Raw genomic sequence first — 24396 nt, forward strand, 5'->3', positions numbered from 1 at the left:
CTAATTCACTTAGGAGTGTACTCACTTTTGTTGCCAGCAGTTTCGACTTTAATGGCTGTGTGTTGAGTTATTTTGAGGGGACATCAAATGTACACTGTTATACAAGCTATACACTATATACAATACAGACCAAAAGTTTGGACACACCTTCTCATTCAAAGAGTTTTCTTTATTTTCATGACTATGAAAATTGTATATTCACACTGAAGGCATTAAAACTATGAATTAACACATGTGGAATTATACATAACAAAAAAGTGTGAAACAACTGAAAATATATTTCATATTCTAGGTTCTTCAAAGTAGCCACCTTTTGCAGCAGACACATCCCTAAAACTGTTAAGAGGAGACTGTGTGAATCAGGCCTTCATGGTAGAATATCTGCTAAGAAACCACTGCTAAAGAAAGGCAACAAGCAGACGAGACTTGTTTGGGCTAAAGAACACAAGGAATGGACATTAGACCAGTGGAAATCTGTGCTTTGGTCTGATGAGTCCAAACTTGAGATCTTTGGTTCCAACCCCCGTGTCTTTGTGCGACACAGAAAAGGTAAACGGATGGACTCTACATGCCTGGTTCCCACCGTGAAGCATGGAGGAGGAGGTGTGATGGTGTGCTTTGCTGGTGACACTGTTGGGGATTTATTCAAAGTTGAAGGCATACTGAACCAGCATGGCTACCACAGCATCTTGCAGCGACATGCTATTCCATCCGGTTTGCGTTTAGTTGGACCATCATTTATTTTTCAACAGGACAATGACCCCAAACACACCTCCAGGCTGTGTAAGGGCTATTTGACCAAGATGGAGAGTTATGGGGTGCTGCGCCAGGTGACTACCTCTTGAAGCTCATCAAGAAAAGGCCAAGAGTGTGCCAAGCAGTAATCAAAGCAAAAGGTGGCTACTTTGAAGAACCTAGAATATGAAATATATTTTCAGTTGTTTCACACTTTTTTGTTATGTATAATTCCACATGTGTTAATTCATAGTTTTGATGCCTTCAGTGTAAATCTACAATTTTCATAGTCATGAAAATAAAGAAAACTCTTTGAATGAGAAGGTGTGTCCAAACTTTTGGTCTGTACTGTATATATATACCGTATTTATCGGCATATAAAATGCACAGGTGTATAACACGCACCCTAATTTTAAGAGGGAAGTTTCAGGAAAAAAACTTTCCACAGCCCCCTGCGTATAACACGCAGGCACAGTTTACCTTCTATTTTTAGGGTACAAAAATGAGTGTTATACACCAATGAATACAGTATATATATATATATATATATATATATATATATATATATATATATATATATATATATATATATATATATATTACAATGGAAAAGTTTTAGGCAGGTGTGAAATAAATGTTGTATATTAAGAATGATTGAAGGAATAGAAGTGCATTTTGTGTGACCACCATTTGCTTTCAAAACAGCATCAGTTCTTCTAGGTACACTTGCACACAAGGGCCCGGATCCACGAAGAAGTTACGTCGGCGTATCTATTGATACACTGCGTAACTTCTAGGATGCTCCGGTGTATATCTTTGTTTTGTATCCACAAAACAAGATACGTCTGAAGCTGGCCTAGATCCGACTGGCGTACGTCTTAGTACGCCGTCGGATCTAAGGTGCATATTTACGCTGGCCGCTAGGTGGCGCTTCCGTCGATTTCCGCGTTGAGTATGCAAATTTGCTAGATACACCAATCCACAAACGTACGTCCGCCCGGCGCATTTTTGTACGTCGTTTACGTAAGGCTTTTTTTGGCGTAACGTTACCCCTGCTCTATGAGGCATATGCAATGTTAAGTATGGACGTCAGGTCAGCGTAGAATTTTCCGTCGTGTACGTCGTTTGCGTAAAACATTCGTGAATAGGGCTTTGCGTAAATTACGTTCACATCGAAAGCATTGACTATTTGCGACGTGATTTAGACACAGTTACACTATGCCGCCGTAACTTACGGCGCAAATTCTTTGTGGATACGGAAAATACGCTGTAAGTTACGGCGGCATAGTGAATCTGAGATACACTATGCCGGACTTACAAATACGCCGCGCTACGTGGATCTGGGCCTTGATGTTTTTGAAGGAACTCAGCAGGTAGGTTGTTCCAAACATCATGGAGAACTAACTACAGATCTGTTGATGTAGGCTGCCTCGTATTCTTCTATCTCTTTACGAACTGCCAGACCGACTTGATAATGTTGAGATCAAGGCTCTGTGGGGCCAAACCATCACTTCCAGGACTCCTAGGGCCAGATCTCTCAAACGAGATACGACGGCGTATCTACCGATACGCCGTCGTATCTCTGTTTCTAACTATGCGGCTGATTCTTAGAATCAGTTACGCATAGCTAGCCCTAAGATCCGACAGGTGTAATTGAATTACACTGTCGGATCTTAAGGATGCAATTCTAGGCCGGCCGCTAGGTGGCGAGGCCATTGCGGCCGGCGTAGAATATGCAAATGAAGACTTACGGCGATCCCCGAACGTCCCGAATGGCCCGTCGATCTAAATCTACGTTGTTTCCGTCGAGTTACGTAGGCGTAAAACTAGGGCTGAGTCCTATTTGACTAAGCCATAGTAAGTATGGCCGTCGTTCCCGCGTCGAAATTTAAACCTCAACGTCGTTTGCGTAAGACGTCCGTGAATGGCGCTGGACGCCATTTACGTTAACGTCTAAACAAATGACGTCGGTGCAATGTCAGTTAGCGCAATGCACGTCGGGTAATTTACCCGACGGAGCATGCGCAGTACGTCCGGCACGGGAGGGCGCCTAATTTAAATGGGACTTGCCCCATTAGATTGGGCACGCCTTGCGCCGGACGGATTTAAGTTACACCGCTGCAAATTTCCAGGTAAGTGCTTTGTGGATCGGGCACTAACTTGGGAAATTTGCTGCGGTGTAACTTAAATCGGGAAAGTTAAGTTGCGCCGCCTGGCTGTGGATCTGGCCCCTTGTTCTTATTTATGCTGAAGATAGTTCTTATTGACATTGGCCCGGATTCACGTACGAGTTACACCGGCGTATCTCCAGATACGTCGTCGTAACTCTGAGTCCGAGCTGTCATATCTATGCGCCTAATTCTTAGAATCAGTTACGCATAGATTTGTATTAGATCCGACCGGCGTAAGTCTCTTAGGCCGTCGTATCTTAACTGCATATTTACGCTGGCCGCTAGGGGCGTGTACGCTGATTTACGCCTAGAAATATGTAAATCAGCTAGATACGCGAATTCACGAACGTACGCCCGGCCGACGCAGTACAGATACGCCTTTTACGTTAGGCTTTTCCCTGCGTAAAGTTACCCCTGCTATATGAGGCGTACATGCGGTGTACCAATGTTAAGTATGGATGTCGTTCCCGCGTTGAATTTTGCAAATTTTACGTCGTTTGCGTAAGTCGTTTCGCAAATAGGGCTGGGCTTCATTTACGTTCACGTTGAAAGCATTGGCTTCTTGCGGGTTAATTTGGAGCATACGCACTGGGATACTTTTATGGACGGCGCATGCGCCGTTCGTAAAAAGCGTCATTTACGTGGGGTCACATTAAATTTAAATAACACACGCCCACATCTACCACATTTGAATTAGACTTACGCCGGCCTATTTACGCTACGCCGCCGCAACTTTGGTTTGAGAATACGGCACTTGCCTGTCAAAGTTGCGGAGGCGTAACGTAAATAGGATACGTTACGCCCGCACAAAGATACGCGCATCTACGTGAATCCAGGCCATTGTCTGTATGATTGGGGTAGTTGCTCCACTGCGGAATACATTTGGGGCCAATCACACACCTTCCTGATGTTATGGCATAATGGATAAGTATCTGCCTGCCAAACTTGCAAGGAACCTCCACCATGCTTCACTGTTGCCTGCAAAAAGATTGTACCAATCTCCAGACCTTTGGTGAGCAAACTGCCTTTTGCTACAACCAAATTTTTCTAATTTTGACTCATCTGTTCAAAATACAGTGAAACCTCGGATTACAAGCATAATCCATTCCAGGAGAATGCTCGTAATCCAAAGTACTCGCATATCAAAGCGAGTCTCCCCATTGAAGTCAATGGAAACGAAAATAATTAGTTCTGCATTGACTTCAATGGCATGCAATACCGCATGCGGCCAGAGGTGGGGGGGCACTGGAGAGTCTTGTAAACGCCTCGGCTGACCTTGGAAAACCTCGGAAAGTCCCTGTTCCCAAGGTTTGCTGAGGTCAGCTAAGCTCGCCTCAGGCCTTACCGGGCATTTCCGAACGGACGGGATCGGCTGCGTCCTGCTCCGGAACCCCCCACCTCAGGCCAAACGTGTTGCTGCACACCATTTTGACCTGAATCCTGCTCGTTTTGCAAGACAACACTCGCAAACTGAGTTAGGATTTTTAAAAATACAGTGCTAGTATTGCGAAACGCTCCATAACCGCGTTACTCGCAATCCAAGGTTCCACTGTACCTGCTACCATTTTTATGCATCCCAGTTCCTATGTTTTCGTGCATAGCGGAGTCACTTATCCCTGTTTCTATATTGGAGACATGGCTTTTTGGCTGCAATTCTTCCATGAAGACTACTTCTGGTCAGATTTCTCCAGACAGTAGATGGGTGTACCTGGGTCCCACTGGTTTCTGCCAATTCTGTGCTGATGGCACTGCTGGACATCTTCCAATGTCGAAGGGAAATAATGATGTGTCATTCATCTGCTGCATGAAGTTTCTTTGGTCGATGCAGATGCTGATGCAGTATAACTATCTTTTGTCTTGTTACTGTGCTCAGTCCTGCCATGGCATATGACCTGTGACATGAAAGTATCTTCCACAACCTCACCTTAGTAGCAGAGTTTAGTTGTTCCTTAAGCCTCGTACACACGGTCGGACATCCAACCAACTTTCCCTTGGATTTTTGTCCGAAGTGAGTTGTCCGGTCACACCCATAGCATACACACGCTCGGACATTTTCGGCAACAAACACGAACGTAGTGATGTTTCAATGTACTGACGACAGTTTAAAAGAGGAAGTCCAATTCTCCGGTGTCACCCTTTGCGCTCCTTCTGCTAATCGCAAGTTAGTAGAGGTTTCGTCTGTGTGCTTTCGCGATTTTCAGTCTCGTGCAATTTTGTAAGTTTCTGAGCGTCCGTTATTAAAAAAACAGACATGTTGTGCAATCCTGCGAGAGAGCGTGCTGTTTATGGGCTGGGAGTTCTGGCTATAGCTCATGCTCGGTCCAGGTCCAGGAGTAGGAGGAGGACTGTTTGGACCAAAAATTGGTTGCTTCATCAGGACCAATTTTCCCATATGCCATTGCTCAGGGAGCTGCAGGAGAATAATCCGAATGATTTTCGGAACTATCTTCGGATGACGGATTCCTGCTTCCAGCATCTTTTAAACTTGCTGTCCCCATATATCAGCAAGCAGGACACTTGTATGAGGCCTGCTATTCCTGCAGAGCAACGGCTCATAGCCACTTTGCGATACTTGGCAACAGGGAGAAGCCTCCAGGACATAACGTTTATGACTGGGATCTCTCCCCAGGCTCTGGGAGTCATAATTCCTGACACTTGCTGTGCCATTATTCAAGTCCTGCAGAAGGACTATGTTCGGGTAATTTTTTTTCACATTCTATCCACTTCATGTTTTTTAATTTCCATTATTGTAATGTGCTGTGAATCATTTTTTTGTGGCATGCTGAATATTTGTCTTGGCCTACATGCATATTTGCCTTCACTTACCTCCCCAGCATGCTACCCTGGGCACATCCACACCTAGCATCTTTTTCTTTAGAAATGTTTTGCTTCCCTTAACAACCCTTAAAAACTGGGTGACATTTGTATTTTTGTTCTAACCCTCCCCTTCCCAAAATGCTTAATCACCTGAGACAACTACTCTATTTGTTGACTTAGCAAAATATATACGCAGTATACCCCTTTTTTTGTAGTAATATTTCTTAAAATTTTTGTAATTCGAAATTATGCATGTTTAAATGGTATTTATTTCTGTATATATTATGTCACTTCTTATCTGGCCACTGGGCTGCCTAACCTAAAAAACGGAGTGGCTTGCAAAATGAACCTTCATTTGTTCTCCATATTGGTCACATGGAAGTGTAGAGGGTTATTACCACTCCCCCAACTTTACCCATTCAACCTCATCTCTTTGGTCAACATACTGCTTTAAATGTTATATTGTTATCTTGCCCCTAGAATGTATGTGTCAAAATTGCTTGCAATTGTCTGTGCTCAAGTAGTAACTAATTTTTCTTTGCCTGACTCCACAGTTTCCTTCCAACCCTGAGCAATGGCAGGATGTTGCGTCCCAGTTTGCCAATCAGTGGAATTTTCCCAACTGTGGGGGTGCCATTGATGGCAAACATGTCAGGATTGTTCCTCCACCGGACTCTGGCTCTTATTATTTTAATTACAAGGGATTTTGCCGCATGGTTCTGCTTGCTCTAGTTTCAGCGAACTATGATTTTCTGTATGTGGATGTCGGTATGAATGGTCGCCATTCTGATGGAGGTGTCATGACACATACCGAGTTCTACTGGCACTGGTACCTTACGTTTGCCACCTGCGCAGGACAACGTGGAGGGCCTCAACTTCGTCTTTGTGGCAGATGAGGCCTTTGCTCTTGGGGAACATCTGTTGAAGCCTTTTCCGTTGAGGAACCTCACCCCTGAGCAACGTATCTTTAATTACAGACTCTCACGTGCCAGAAGGGTGGTTGAAAACACCTTTGGGATTTTATCAAGTCGTTTTCGCCTTTTTCTTACTGCCATTAACTTGACTGAATACAAGCTGAATCATGTGGTGTTGTGCTGCTGCATCCTCCACAATTTTTTACGGAGGAATGCTGCCAACTACATCGGCTCCGGGCATACTGATGACACCTCAGGTGAACGGCCAGCTGAAGAGGCAGTGATGCCAACCCTGCAAATTGCTCGACCTGCTGTCTCCTCCCAGAATGCCCGTCTTGTGCATGAGCAGTATATGGAGTACTTTGTGGGTAGAGGGGCAGTGCCTTGGCAGCAAAATGTCCTGTAGAGTCTGTAGACTATGTTTATATTTATTATAAAATAATTATCTGGACCTACTGTTGTCTGTGTTAATTCTTTTTTTCTCAAATGTCATTCTAATCATATTTGTCATTTTACCAACATTTGATGACCAAGCAGATGTGAAAATGTCACTTTTAAATCTTGCATAGAGCTATGTAGAGTATTATTATGTGTTCTGGCTCTTCTATACCCCTTTTCCAATACACTGTCAATGTAACTAGACCAAATTACCAAATATACGGGTAGTAGTGATCCTAAAAATAAGAAGCAACACATTTTAGGAATCTAAAATAATTAGAAAATTCCATCGCAATCAAATGTGCGTTTTTTGTCTTTTCCCCAAAAAAATGCATTTAAAAAGACTGCTGCGCAAATACAGTGCAACATAAAATATTGCAACAACCGCCAATTTATTCTCTAGGGTCTCTACTAAATATATATATATATATATATATATATATATATATATATATATATATATATATATATATATTTATATCTATATATATATATATATATATATATATATATATATATATATATAAAATGTTTGTGGGTTCTAAGTAATTTTGTAGCAAAAAAATAAAAGGATTTTAACATTTTAACTTGAAAAGAGCTGCCAGAAAAAGGTTTGGTGTTTAAGTGCTTAAATGTTTTTAATTTACATACAGAAGTCAATTCCTTTGATGTACAAGTCAATGTGATACAATGTTTAGACTTAACATTCCACTGATAAAGAATGTTTTCAAAACTTGGCAGGCTGCCCAGACTTGACAGATTGCCCAGACTTTGACTTTTGGCTGAGAGCAGAGAGAAAATAATTTTTATGTCAAAGATCGTGAAACCCTGTGTCAAGATCGCAACGGGAAAAAGATTGTAATAACGATTCTTGACGATTAATCGTGCAGCTCTACCTATTCTCCCTCACACATGTTCCACCGTGTATGTCGCATGCAGAATAAAGAATGTCGTCACGCCCCAGCGTCATGACGCACGGAGAGCGGAGTTTCACGCATTCGCAGGCTATATAAATCAAGAACGAGCGGTCGATGTACCGGACGCATGAACAAATCCATTGTTGCGACTCAAAGTCAAGCCGAAGGGATAAGCGTAAATAAGGTAGGTGATTACATTGTGACACTAGTGGTTACTGCAATATTTGGCTTATAGAACCAAACATAGATTGTAAGCAGGTTATGAGCTAAAAGCAAGCAATTATTGTTTGTATTGTATCCTTTATTGCAGACATCTGCTAAACTAGAGCCAAAAATGAAGGGTGGGAAACTGAATTCACGCGATTTCATCTCTGCTTTTATCGAGAAATACAGATAGCACACCTGTCTGTGGCAGGTCAACCATAAAGACTATTCCAATAAAAATAAAAGGCAGGCAGCAATAGATCAAATGGTGGAATTAGCGAAGACTGTGTACCCCAGGGCAAATGAAAATCTGATCAAAACCAGATCCCCAGGTTGTGACTTGATCCGTTTCCGCGGGCACCTTATTGACTAGGAGATGGATACCGTGGCAGTGATATCAATAAATGTTAAGGGCTTAAATATACCCGAAAAAAGGAAGATTTTGGTACAAGACTTGAAAAAAAGGGGAAGTAATATTGCTCTGATACAAGAGACCCATTTTAAAACAGGAGGGCCGTTCTATCTGGCAAGTGGGTCGTTCCCATGGGTGTATCATGCGACGAATCCAGAGGCCAAAAGGGGAGGAGTTTCTATTTTGATCTCAAGAAACACCCCGTGGGTATTTATGGAATCATTGGTGGATCCAGGGGGGCAGTATTTAGTGTTGAAAGGGACTATAGCAGGCATGGTAACTACCTTGGCCACCTTTTATTCCCCCAATATACAACAAGATAGTTTCTTGAAAAAGTTCTTGAATGATCTGGATGGTTTTCAGGAAGGTCAGTTGTTGATGGGAGGAGACCTGAATATGCCATTAGACCCAAAAGTAGATACATCATCGGGGGGATCCTCAGTTACGGGGAGCACTAGGAAACAAATTCAACATATGCTACAACAGGCGAGATTAATAGATGTATGGAGATTGATGCACCCCGGGGAGCGAGACTACTCCTATTATTCTATTCCACATAAGAGCTATTCACGTATAGATTACTATTTTATTCCACATAACCAGCTACATTCGGTAAAAGAGGTTGGAATAGGGGAGATTACGTGGACGGATCACGCCCCAATTTCTTTGAGGTATGCGTTAGCAGATTCTCGGTCTTTGGGGCCTGGACCATGGAGATTGAATGAAAGTTTACTGCAGGTGGAGCCTATTTTAGAGGAGATACGGAGGGAAATAAAGTGGTATTTTCAGACCAATGAGACCTTGGATTGTAATCTGGGAGTGGTTTGGGAGGCCCACAAGGCGGTAATAAGGGGGGTTCTGATGAAGCATGGGGCAAGGATCAAGAGGGAAAGGGAATTAAAGGTAACAACTTTAATGACAGAAATTGTAGATCTGGAAATAAGACATAAACAGTACCCCACTCCAGAGTTAGAACGGGATTTACGGGCAGCTCGTAGACAGATCTCAGAAATACTTTTATACAGGGCTAAAAGGGCAATACAAAATGGTAAAAGACAGAGCTATGAATTTGGGAATAAAAGTGGAAAACAGCTGGCAAGTTTATTGAAGGAACAACAAATTAAGACCTACATTCCAATGATTCAGGGGACAGGTGGAGAGAAAATGGTGCTACCTAGGGAAATTGCAGGGAGTTTCGGAGAATACTATGGTTCCCTATATAACCTACAAACAAATTCACAGGACCGGTTGGGAATGGATAACTATATAACCTCCTCGGGCATACCGAGCTTAACCCCAGAAATGAGCCAAGAGATGGAAAAACCCATTACACTAGAGGAACTTCAGGAGGCAGTGAAGAAGGGGAAAGGGGGGAAAGCACCCGGCCCGGACGGATATACCATTCAGTATTATAGAGCCTTTTTACCAGAGCTGGGCCCACATATGTTAAAAATGTTTAATGATTTAGGGGAATCAGGGACTTTTCACCCCGACTCATTAAAAGCGGTAATAGCGGTTATCCCTAAAGAAGGAAAGGACCCCTCCCAAAGGGGGAGTTACAGACCGATTTCTTTGCTGAACGAAGATTTGAAGCTTTTTGCTAAGATTCTAGCAGGGAGGGTCCAACAGAATATACCAGGACTTGTCCATAAAGACCAGGTGGGATTTGTGCAGAAACGGGAGGCCCGAGATAACACGGTTAAGACTATGAACCTGATCCACCTGGTTAGCGCTTCCCGAACCCCATGTGTCTTTGTAGGGACGGATGCAGAAAAAGCATTCGACCGGATAAATTGGCAATTTATGTTTGCAGTGCTGAGACACATGGGGTTCGGTAGAAAGATGTTGCAATGGATTGCAAGTAGCTACACACATCCAGTGGCGCAGGTTAGAGTGAATGGAGTTTTGTCGTCACCCTTTAAACTCTCTAACGGGACAAGGCAGGGATGTCCCCTCTCGCCGTTATTATTTGCTCTGACAGTGGAGCCCCTTCTGAGTAAAATACGGTTGAATAACGGTGTTAAAGGGGTGTCTTTGAGAGGTGCAGAGTACAAATGTTCAGCATACGCAGATGACATGATGTTTAGTTTAACTAGCCCAATGGAATCCCTTCCCAATCTAATACAAGAACTGAGTGAGTATGGAGAGTGGTCAAATTTTAAGATTAACTACGACAAATCGGAGGCAATGGGAGTGGCGATCCCAGGGAGAGATTTAAAGTTATTGAAATTAAAGTACAGATTTAGATGGTCAGACACCTCCCTCACGTATTTGGGCACATCCATCCCGGCGGACCTAACACAAGTTTTTAAACTTAATTATGTGCCTTTACTGTCTAAAATACGGGTCCTCCTGGATGGATGGCAGAGGGGGTTCCATTCGTGGTTTGGGCGAATCAGCATCGTCAAAATGAGTGTGTTGCCCAAGTATCTGTACCTCTTTCAGACACTCCCGGTCGCAATACCGAAATCCTTTTTTAAGCAAACACAGTCCCTTATTAATAGATTTATCTGGGCGAACAAACGTCCAAGAATTAAGGCTCGGGTAATGTCATTAGCCAAACGGGATGGAGGAATAGCGGCCCCAGACATCTATAGATACTACCAGGCGGCGTTACTATGTCGACTTGTTGATTGGAGCAGACACGCAGGGGACAAGCTATGGCCAGGGTTGGAGCAAGATCAGTGCGACTGTATACTGAAGAGGGCAGCATGGTGTTACCAGGGGCTCCCAAATGATATTAAGAAACATCCGTTGATAGGTCCCACCCTTCGGGTGGCTCATAAGTTATTTGCCAGAGGGATACTATCAACGGATGATTCACCACTTTTCCCAATTATGGGAAACCCACAGTTTAAACCAGGCTGGATGAAAGGACCATTTAGTAAATTAATAGAGCAGGGGTGGTTCCAGGCTTCGCACTTCCTGAAGGAGGGGGCCTGGACTACTCGACAGGAGATGATATCGGGTGAGCTACCCTATCAACTCGACTTTTGGCGGTCTTTACAATTACAACATTATTTTAATACCTTGAAATCCCCAGCTAGTTACGGGCGGACCTTGACAAGGTTTGAGAGGTACTGCAGCGGGGGAGGGACCCTACGGCACCCTTTATCGAGAATTAGAGAGTTACTGAACACCCCAACAGAGGAGTTTCAGATACCCTTCTTCCATAAATGGGAGCGTGAACTGGGGAGACTTTTTACAGATGAACAAAAGAACAAAATAATTCGGAATATTTTTGAAACATCTATGTGTGTAAAGACACAAGAGACGAATTACAAAGTCCTGTCACAGTGGTACCGGACACCGGAGGTATTGAATAAGTGCTATCCAGACATGGTAGATAGATGCTGGAGGTGTGGGAAGAGGGGAGGAACCCTAATGCATATTTTCTGGGCCTGCCCTAAGATTTTAAACTATTGGGGTAGGGTCCGGGAAATAACACAGAGATTTAGCGGGATGCAGCTACCAGACGAATGGTCTTTTTATCTGTTGCAAGATACAGAGATGTCAGCGAGACGATATAAGAGAACAATGACCTGCCACCTTCTAAATGCTGCGCGAGCATGTATACCAGGGACGTGGAAGCAGACATCTCCTCCAACTATAAGAATGTGGCTTAACAGAGTTGAAAATCTGAATAGAATGGAGGATTTGGTTTGGACCTCAAGGCAAAAACGGAAGGTATATTTAGAAACATGGGCAGAGTGGAACACATTCAGATATTCGGAGGAGGGAAAGGCCCTGATGGATGCGGATTGAGGGAGGGGTGGACGGGGGGGGGGGATCTGATGGGGGGAGGAACTATGAGTAATTTTTTTTTTTTTTCTTCCTTTATTATAATTTATTTTATTTTTTTTCCCATTTTTTGGTGCTTGTTCTGTTTAGTTGGGGGGGGGGTATAGGGGAGGTAAGGCAGGAGGAACAGATTAGTTGCCCCAAGCCCGACGGGATACAGATCTCCCGTCGGTCAGGTGGCAAAAGGGAAGGAGGGCAAAATGGTATTAGGGGAGCGGATCAACAAAGTAGACCTGGGGTAGTATGGAAGGATTAAGTATAGGAAGAGAGATAATGTAACAGATCATGAGCCTCCTTTCTTCCCCCAAAAGAGATCCACTTCCCCTTTACTTTTTTACTTTTACTAGATGAATTGTTATGAAGATAATACTGTTACTTATGTATTGACTGACTTAAACCAGAGGAATGCCTCCTAGGTTTCTGTATACTCTTGCTTTGCTAAAAACCAATAAAAGAAGATTAAAAGAAAACCAAAATTGGGAGCCTGAGGAGCATGTTTCTCAGGAAGCTCAAGAAGATCGAGGAGCAGCAGCAAAAGATGTTTATGTGCCCAAGCTGTGGTACTTCACCAGCATGATATTTTTGAAGGACAAAACTGAGCCACAACAACATATCTCCACACTACCCTCCACATCAGCAGAGGCCACAGATACTGAGGCAGATCCTACACAGGATGAAGATGAGGAGGAGCTCAGCTTGACCCAGGTATAGCACTCTAGAAAATATTGTCATTCAAATATACAATGATGGAACAAAAGAAGAAATTTTACCGCGTTAAAAAACAATAAATTGCTAACAAAGCTGCAACAACGGAGTGTCATACAAACACAACAACATAGAAAATAAGGAGGAGATGTTGCGCTAAAAACCTAAAAAAATCTAAACAATGAGATTGAGGTAAAATAATTGATGAAGCCAGTAAACCCAAATCGATGGGGGACTACAAAAAGGAAAAACTCAGTCCCAATGTGTCCGCGCGTTTCGTCATAAAATGACGTCATCTGGGGCCCCATATTACGTCATTTTATGACGAAACGCGCGTCGGGAAGGTAGCGTGCTGACGCAGGACGTGTTGTTTAGAGTGGACGGGCGTTTGTTCCGAGCCGGCCGGCTTCTCTCTGTTTTATCCCTATTGTTTTATCCCTATTGTGATATTGTAAGTGCAATTTTTATCTATTAAACGTATAGCTTAAAAACGAACTTCACTATGTGGGCTCCATTACTCCCTTTATGTACCTATTGAACACGGAGGATACTTAGGACTACCATTACAGCCCAGGAGTTTAAAGGCCCAGGCTAGGGTTTTAGCCACCCGCTGATGTTCATACATGTTCTGGTAAGCCTCCTACTTATAGGGTGCTGGTGGTGGTGGTTCTCTAAGTCACTTTATACCTCATGTGTGTGCTGGTTAAACATACTTCACCATTGAGTGTTTTCTTTCTGTGATACGGTTCAAAAATCTTGTTTTCGCTGGAGGCTTCAAGAATCATCTTCCCCTCCCACCTCCCCCTGTGAGAATCACCTAAAGGCCCTGGCTGGGGTTTGCAGCCGCAAGCATACATTGCTTGCCATGTGGTAAGCCTCCAATTTTTACTGGTTCGTGGTAGTGGTTTTCATATTTGCTCCTCAACATCTGTTCACTCTCATATGAACTATATTATTGTGGACACATTGGGACTGAGTTTTTCCTTTTTGTAGTCCCCCATCGATTTGGGTTTACTGGCTTCATCAATTATTTTACCTCAATCTCATTGTTTAGATTTTTTTAAGTTTTTAGCGCAACATCTCCTCCTTTTTTTTAAAATATACAATGATGTTAAAGCGGGAGTTCACCCGAATTTTTTTTTTTAACATTAGATTGATGCTCATTTTGTCAAGGGGAATCAGGTGTTTTTTTTTTAAATCGAAGCAGTACTTACCGTTTTAGAGATAGATCTTCTCCGCCGCTTCCGGGTATGGTCTTCGGGACTGGGCGTTCCTATTTGATTGACAGGCTTCCGACAGGCTTCCGACGGTCGCATACATCGCGTCACGAGTAGCCGAAAGAAGCCGAACGTTGGTGCGGCTCTATACGGCGCCTGAGCACCGACGTTCGGCTACTTTCGGAAAATCGTGACGCGATGTATGCGACCGTCGGAAGCCTGTCCGAAGCCTGTCAATTAAATAGGAACGCCCAGTCGCGCAGCCCATACCCGGAAGCGGCGGAGAAGATCTCTCTCTAAAACATCCGATTCCCCTTGACAAAATGAGCCTCAATCTAATGTTAAAAATTAACTTTTCGGGTGAACCTCCACTTTAATGTGTTGTTATGATGGCTCTAAATTAGAACATAAACAAAGTGAGTTGCATATCAAATAGACAGTAGTGAAATAAAGATATTTGGACAAGAATGAGAAATGCTGGAGCCATAATGATAGGCTTTGCTTTTTGGACATTCAAGTTGGAAAAGTAATGAGCTGAAAAGTGTTTGGGATTGATGGCACCAAAAACTCAAATGATGCTCCTTTTTCACACACAGGAACTTGGCAGCAAAGAAGAGGCCGGGCCCAGCAGCCAGTCAACTCAATGCCAAATCCCTACCCTGCACCCTCCTAGAAAAAGGGCCAAGAAGAGACAACATCTGGATGAGGCCACAGCAGAATTTCTTATTAGGGCCACTTCGGTCATCACCACAACACCCGATAGTGCTGAAGGGTTTGGATGTTTCACAGCCATTAAGCTGTGTGAGGTTGATGCAGATCAAAGGGAGCTATGTGAGGGGATCATCATACAGCTCCTGAGCAAGGCCAGGAAACGGGAGCTAACCCCTAAATCCCATGTCTGTGATTTAGACCACACACCGCCACCTCCTCAACAACAGGCCTACCCACCCCAGCCAACCTAACAACCCCAGACAACCTACCCACACCAGCCAATCTACACACACCAGCAAGCCCACCCACCCCAGCAAGCGAACCCACCCCACCGGACCATTCTCAGCGGATGGACTGATCATGTGTACAGGGCTTCACTCTATCCAAAATGAAAACAAAAAAGTGTTGCCTATAGTTCTACTTTAAGCACACATTTCTGATAATTTTATGGAGAGGACTAAGACGATATAACAATGCCAATGGTGCAGCAGAAAATATATAGCACAGTGAGGAAGGTTTGTGGTCAAGGCTGATAGGACAGTTAAAATTAGAAGCAGCTTGCGTTACACTAACAGTGTAGCACAAGCCGGCAGGGACTCTTTCTGTGCTGCCCCCATGCAAAGTGCTGCCCTAGGCCTGGGCCTTGTTGGCCTAGGCCAGGATACAGCATTAGGTTAGATGCAGACGTTAATGGCAGTGATAGTTTAGCTTTAAGAGCTGCCATTTCATCAGAGGCCAAACAAACTGTAGCAGACAGAGGATGTAGGGTGTCTTACAGTGAGCTAATTCATTTCTAAGCTGCCCCAGTCCTCTCGTAAAGGCTCTGTATATCTTGATTTAAAAGTGTAAACCCAATATGGATGGTTTCTATTTGGTTAGTGAGAGTAGCCTGTCCTGTACTGTATGGCCTGCATAATCTGAGAGAGAGTAGGTTTAGCATATTGTGGTTCAAGGTCTCTCTCAGTATCAGAGTCAGGTGGAAAGCCCAAAGCATGAGAGTCCGACTGTAGAGTCAGAGAATCCAGGGGAGAGACATTCACCAGAGTGGAGGAGTTTGTCAGTAAGAGAAGTGAGGATAGCAGCGTGGAGTAAGGCAGGAGGATGAGCCCCATATTGCCAGTGAAAGCAAGCCAGACACTCTGTTGCTGAGGGAGCTGTGGTTTGCTCGATTTTGACCATGATGGAGCCATCACCTGGTGTCCGCTGTTGTAAGGAAAGACACTGAGTAAATTACAAGAGAGATTGTTGTAGTATAGCTTGCAGGATAGCTGAGGAAGTCAGAGCCTCTTAATTTTGCTGCTGCTCAGTCCATCATCAAGTCATGCCTCTCCCTGCAGTTTGTATTTATTTGGGTTATCTGTGTGTAATATTAAAATTTGTTTTATGATCTGAATCATTTAAGTGTCACAAATATGTATATATAAAAAAAAATCAGGAAGAGGGCAAATACTTTTTCACAGTACTGTAGGGCGGGAGGGTATCAGGCAAGGCTGCTCCTCTGCAGCATGGTGCCAGGAGACAGTCTTTTCTACTGATTTAAAAAAAAGGCAATGAACTGTAAGATATACAGTACGCATCTTCTGTATTGATGCACATGGTATGCATTTAACTGATTTGAAATGAAAGTGAAAAAACTGAAACAAAAAACCTGTAAGGTTTGGATAAAAAACATATTTTAATAAAATACTTTTGATAGGTAAATACTATGGCCCGGATTCAGAAAGCAGTTACGACGGCGTATCTCCAGATACGCCGTCGTAACTCTGAGTGTGGGCCGTCGCATCTCGGCGTCTGATTCATAGAATCAGATACGCCTCAATGTTGCCTAGATACGAGTGGCGTAAGTCTCTTACGTCGTCGTATCTTAGGGTGCAATATTTACGCTGACCGCTAGGGGCGCTTCCCTAGACTTCCGCGTCAAATATGCAAATTAGGTAGATACGCCGATTCAGAAACGTACGTCCGCCTGGCGCATTTTTTTACGTTGTTTACGTAAGGCTTTTTCCGACGTAAAGTTACCCCTCGTAAAGCAGGGGTAAGTCATGTTAGGTATGGACGTCGGAAACAAACGAACAGCGTCGTATTTTACGTTGTTTGCGTAAGTCGTTCACGAATAGGGCTGTACATAAGTTACGTTCACGTCGAAAGCATTGACAGTTTGCGGCGTAATTTGGAGCATGCGCACTTGGAAACGTTCACGGACGGCGCATGCGCCGTTCGTAAGAAACGTCAATTACGTGGGGTCACAAGTAATTTAAATAAAACATGCCCACATCATCGACATTTGAATTAGGCGGGCTTACGCCGACACATTTACACTACGCCGCCGTAACTTAGGGTGCAAGTTCTTTCTGAATACGGAACTTGCGCCCTAAGTTACGGCAGCGTAGTGTATCTGAGATACGCTACGCCCGCCGAAAGATACGAAAATGTATCTGAATCCGGGCCTATATTTTTATAGGGTCTATGTCAGAACAAAAGGGACAGATGAGGAGGAGAACAGAGAGTTGCTTCCAAAAAGAGGGAGCTATATATTATCACCTATCATTATTACCATCTAAGCTGAACAATGTATATGTTTTGTACATGACCAATCTAATAATACTCCTTTCCTTACCTAGATCACAAACCATTGGGGAAAACCTTACCAATAAGCAAAGGGCTTGTTACTATACATTTACTATTTAGTGCATTAGATACAGAACCGACCAATGAGATTACCAGTAAACCTCAATAGGATGATGTAACCTGATACAGATGACTGAATGCAAATGCACACACTCTATACATTATCATTATCATTCGTAAGAAACGTCAATTACGTGGGGTCACAAGTAATTTATATAAAACACGCCCACATCATCCACATTTGAATTAGGCGGGCTTACGCCGACACATTTACACTACGCCGCCGTAACTTAGGGCGCAAGTTCTTTCTGAATACGGAACTTGCGCCCTAAGTTACGGCGGTGTAGTGTATCTGAGATACGAAAATGTATCTGAATCCGAGCCTATATTTTTATAGGGTCTATGTCAGAACAAAAGGGACAGATGAGGAGGAGAACAGAGAGTTGCTTCCAAAAAGAGGGAGCTACAGTATACATTATCACCTATCATTATTACCATCTAAACTGAACAATGTATATGTTTTGTACATGACCAATCTAATAATACTCCTTTCCTTACCTAGATCACAAACCATTGGGGAAAACCTTACCAATAAGCAAAGGGCTTGTTACTATTGTGCATTTACTGTTTGTTTAGAATGGGTAGCTTATTGATGTTATTTTTTGTATGTAGTTTATAATGAATTATTCTAGAAAAGAGAAAAAGCAATCTAACCTTTTTTGTTCATCAATAAATTCAGTTTGATTTAGACTCTTCCACTCTAAAAGATTTTCTATTAATTTGTCACTATGAATAAATGGGGACATATTTTTTATACAGTAAGTGCATTGTGATATAATTTTAAATACTGATGTAGAGTCCAGATTCTTTTGTAAAGAATAATGTCAAATAAAAACCATAATAATTATTTTTCAGCATTCTCAGAGCATCAGTCAATTTCATCCCTATTACTCCGAATATAAAAACTAGTAATTCAAGTCTTCTATATTCATTGCAGATATGGATGGCTATTTAAACAAGTTTGCTAAATCAATGTATATTGTGCTCCTACAAGGCATGGAAAATCATTTAAAAAGTCAATAACTGTATAAAGATACATATCGCTGACTTTTAATATTTATTTATTTCTTGTGATGTGTATTATTGTTATGTGAATATTTTGATTTGCTAATTATTTGGAAATAAAGCAAATTTGCACAATGCTCAATAATGTAAATACATATGGAAATAAACATGTGTAAAGTGTATACACAATTAATAAAGAAACTATGTACAAACTAAACTGTAAAGTCCACAGTGTGGGGTTAATTTACTGAAACTGGAAAGTGCAAAATCTGGTGCAGCTGTGCATGCTAGCCAATCAGCTTCTAACTTGTTCAGCTTGTTCATTTAGAACCGGTTCACACTGGGGCGACTCGTCAGGCGACACAGCCGCCTGACAAGTCGCGTCCCATTGTAGTCAATAGAACCGTTCTAATAGGAGTGACTTAGAAAAAGGTTCCTGTACTACTTTGGGGGCGATTCGGGGCGATTCGGGGCGATTCGGGGCGACAATACTGAAGTCATTTTGCAAGTTGCCTCTCAAGTCGCCTTGAGATCGCCTTGCCGAGTCGCCCCCAAAGTCGTGTCGCCTGTGTGTGAACCGGCTCTTAGGCCTGGTTCACACCTATGCAGGTTGCAGTTTCCATATTTTAGGTGTATTTTGCTACAGTTCATTAAGGGAGCCATGAATGCCAACATGTACTGTGACATACTGAAGCAGAGCATAATCCCCCCCTTTGGAGACCGGGCCGCAGGGCAATATTCCAACATAACGACCCCGAACGCACCTCCAAGACGACCACTGCCTTGCTAAAGAAGTTGAGGGTAAAGGTGATGGACTGGCCAAGTATGTCTCCAGACATAAACCCTATTGAGCATCTTTGGGGCATCCTTAAATGGAAGGTGGAGGAGCGCAAAGTCTCTGACATCCACCAAAAAAGGGGTAGAGAAAGGAAGCGCCACCTAAGTGCAGTATTAAAGAGGTTCTTTTAATGACACATTGTAAAAAACACACTTACAAGAAGGTAAGGAAAGAAGGCTCATCTGTAACATCCTGTAGTCCTCATCCCGGATCCATGGGCTGCTTTAGAAGTGAAGAAAGCAGATTGTGTGGAGTCTTCAGGCCTGTCCTGTGGCCTTCAGGATGTAGTCTGTTCCAGCCTCACAGGTCACGTGACCTGTGAGGCTGGAACAGACTACATCCTGAAGGCCACAGGACAGGCCTGAAGACTCCACACAATCTGCTTTCTTCACTTCTAAAGCAGCCCATGGATCCGGGATGAGGACTACAGGATGTTACAGATGAGCCTTCTTTCCTTACCTTCTTGTAAGTGTGTTTTTTACAATGTGTCATTAAAAGAACCTCTTTAATACTGCACTTAGGTGGCGCTTCCTTTCTCTACCCCTTTTTTGTTTACCACAGAGTCAGCTCTCTGAGGACAGCAGCCGCCATTGAACAGCCACATCACCTGCATTTTTAACCATTGAACTGCCTGTTACTACTATTTCCAATGGACTAATCACCATACTCCTACCCATATATGTACTTTGTATCTGCGCTGACAGTTACCTCTCCTATTGTATATCTGACATCCACCAACCCAGTGATGTCATCATGGAGGAGTGGAAGAGGACTCTAGTGGCCATCTGTGAAGCTCTGGTGAACTCCATGGCCAAGAGGGTTAAGGCAGTGCTGGAAATAATGGTGGCCAGCCAAAATATTAACATTATTATGGGAGTTATTTTGAGGGGATAGCAAATTTACACTGTTATGATGTGTACACGCGGTCAGAATTTCCGACAACAAATGTTCGATGTAAGCTTGTTGTCGGAAAATCCGACCGGGTGTATGCTCCATCGGACATTTGCTGTTGGAATTTCCGACAACAAATGTTTGAGAGCTGGTTCTCAATTTTTATGACAACAAAAGTTCTTGTCGGAAATTTCCGATCGTCTGTAGCCAATTCCAATGCACAAAAATCCTACGCATGCTCGGAATCAATTAGACGCATGCTCAAATTTATTGAACTTAGTTTTTCTCGGCTCGTCGTAGTGTTGTACGTGACCGCGTACTTGACGTTCGGAATTTCCGACAACATTTGTGTGACCGTGTGTATGCAAGACAAGTTTGAGCAAACAATCCGTCAGGAAAAAAAATTATTTTTTTTTCTGTGATTTGCGGCTAATAGACTTCAATGGAGCTTCACCCGAAACACAAGTGATGTATTTTTGTTGCAATTTTTGATGTGTTTTGTGGTTCTTATTTTACCACTGTATATAGCTGGTTGCTAAGCAGGGGTTTGGAAGCCGCCGCCACATCCTTAGCAACCGATAGGTCAAAAGCTGAATGTAAAAAAAAAAAAAATTGGCAGCAAAAAAATTCACAAAAAAAACAGCGTGGCACTATAAATTGGAATACACACTGTAATATTTAATTTTTGGTGCTGCTTTATTTGTTATAGTTTGAGTAGGGTGGTCACCTATTGAATGCTAGCTGCCTTCCTTTTATCATTAATTTTTGTTTTCATTTTTGTTTTTACCTTTGTTTTTTTCGCAATTTGAGCGCTCGCTAGTTTTTTCTTTTCAATTTCAATTATAAGTTCACCTTTGCAGGTAAAAAAATGTGCATTTATTATTTTTTTCTATGGAGCCTGCAGAGCATTTCTAAATTGCTGAGACAAACTAGAATATCAGTTAATGCCTCTTTCAGGTGCATCAAAATAATTTAGACAAGAAGAGAGGAGTATCCCCTCACTGGACTTTTTAGGCACACAAGTATAAGCATATGTCAAAAATAAATTATTTATTGTTAGAATACATACACAGTAGCAAATAATAACACTTATCACATTATGGAATGTAAACAATACTGCATGTGAATTTATATCAACGAATGACCGCAGTGGTTGACACAGGGGTCGTACATTTTCAGCTTCAGTATTGCTAGGTGACAGTTCTCCCCGGGTTTTTTGCCACTACTAGTGATTTACTGTAATTTTTCGCAGACCAGCATAACCAGGACACAGCTCTGTTTGCTTTTTTCTTGTTTTTAATATTTTATGTTATGTTATGCATAAGAGTTTTTTTTCAAATACACACATGACTGATCTTTCTACATAACCCTGAAGAAGGAGATTAAATTCTCCGAAACGTTGGGTGGTCTAATAAGAAACTGTGTCAATCATTGTGGTCATTTGTTGATATAAACTCACATGCAGTATTGTATACGTTCCATAATGTGCTACTTTTTATTTGTTGCTACTATTTATGTATTCTATCAATAAATAATATGTTTTTGACATATGCTTATACTTGTGTGCCTAAAAAGTACATTCAGGGGATACTCCTCTCTTATTGCTGATTGCGGGTGCAATCTCAGGCTCCTGCAGACTCTCAGCATAGCTGTCTGCTCGTACCTTATATGGGCAGGTGGTTACCTGAGAGCAGGAAAAATCTACGAACTAATAGAGAGCTCACCAGTGCCATTGTACAGTGCATTGAAAAAAGATTCATACCCCTTGATATTTTCCACATTTTGCCATGTTACAACCAAAAATGTAATCAATTGGGATTTTATGTGATAGACCAACACAAAGTAGCACATAATTGTGAAGTGGAAGGAAAATGATAATCGGTTTTCCATTTTTTTTTACAAATAAATATCTGAAAAGTGTGGAGTGCATTTGTATTCAGCCCCCTTTATTCTGATACCCCGAACTAAAATCTAATGGTACCAATTACATTCCAAAGTCAACGGATTAGTAAATAGAGTTCACCTGTGTGTAATTTAATCTTAGTATAAATACAACTGTTCTGTGATGTCCTTAGAGGTTTGTTAAAGAACCTTAGTAAACAAACAGCATCATGAAGGCAAAGAAACACACTAGACAGGTCAGGGATAAAGTTGTGGAGAAATTTAAAGCAGGGTTAGGTTATAAAAATAAATACCAAGCTTTGAACATCTAATGGAGCACTGTTCAATCTATCACTCTAAAATGGAAAGAGCATGACACAACTGCAAACCTACCAAGACATGGTCATCCACCTAAACGGACAGGCCGAGCAAGGAGAGCATTAATCAGAAAAGCAGCCAAGAGGCCCATGGTAACTCTGGAGGAGCTGCAGAGATCCACAGCTTAGATGGGAGAATCTGTCCACAGGACAACTATTAGTTGTGCACTCCACAAATCTAGCCTTTGTGGAAGAGTGGCAAGAAAAAAGCCATTGTTGAAAGAAAGCCATAAGAAGTTACATCTGCAGTTTGCGAGAAGCCATGTGGGGCAAACATGTGGAAGAAGCTGCTCTGGTCAGATGAGACAATAATTGAACGTTTTGGCCTAAAAGCAAAACCTCATGTGTGGTAGAACACCATCATTGCACATCACCCTGAACACACCATCCCCACTGTGAAAAAAAATAAAAAATAAACCCTGCAAGACAAAGACATATTGAGCTTGTATTGCATAGAGACATGCTCTGCGACATGATGTGCATGTGTAAGGAGAAAAACCAAAGTGTGAACAAGACTCCCAGAGGGGGTATAATGGGTTGTTGGTCTTTAGTTCATGAATACTGTATGTATATACTTGTACCATTCACACATTGGTTGAATATCATTTACTCTACAGACATATTTGGAATTTTGTCACCCTTGCCTATTGCGTTTGGTGGGTGCTCCTCGGGTGTGTTGGTGCTCTCATTTCTTCCTTGGGTTCATTCCCTCAGCTCTCGGGACAGACTTGCCAGGCAGATCCTGACTTGCAACAATGCTTATTTGGAACAATTTATACATAAGTGTTCCAGCTGCACGTGGAAGTGCGACACAGAGACAATACATCCCCTCTTCGCTCTCCCTGGGTCCGGATTCTAAGCTCTGTGCTGGCTACCAAGGTAAACTATACCTCCGGTGTCTAGACATAATACCTCTTTAGGCTCCTATATTTTTTGGACCAATTTCAGTACTCATCTACATTAATGTATCTGTTTGGGTTGGTTGTACTGGTCCCCCAAAAACCCCTTTTCCCTCCCCCTCCTCCTCTCTTCTAGGTGGGCAGGATGGGTTACCACTCTTCTTATGCTAAGGGTGAATCATCTTATGCGTTCGTTCTCTTTCTTCCATTATTATTTAGCCTACAAGCTATCCAGCTATCTGAGCCACAACAGAATCTGGGACTCGGTTAAGGGACCCTAGTCAGAGTTTCCGCTGCCGTTTGCCATCTATTTTCTTTTATAAACCGTGCATTAGCCAGTTTTCTATCTCCATATACTTTGGTGAGCTCCTTTTTGTCTTGATTTCACCCTCTGTGTCATTTCATTGGCATTACTCTTAACCTCTCTTTATACTCATGATCTTTACTAACGTCTCTATATGAGTGCAACAGGTCTATGACATTAGGACATTTTGTTTTTACTTTCAGGTGTTTTAAATAGCCTTTCACATGCCTACTCGGTTGGTTAGGTAACAGCATTGTATATGCCATATATTGATTACCAACGGTCTGTTCCACTGCGGAGACCTTGTTTACCTGTAAGTAGAATATGCCTTATCACCTGTTGCTGTATGTCTCTTTTTCATCTATCATACTCCTTATCTCTATTCTGGGAGGCCTTTATCTTTTCCTGGGAGGTGGGATATTGGTTTGCTATGCACCATTAATAACCAATTGACAGCTTTTTATTTTATTA

Source organism: Rana temporaria, chromosome 11, assembly GCF_905171775.1.
Source record: "Rana temporaria chromosome 11, aRanTem1.1, whole genome shotgun sequence".
Taxonomy (NCBI): Eukaryota; Metazoa; Chordata; class Amphibia; order Anura; family Ranidae; genus Rana; species Rana temporaria.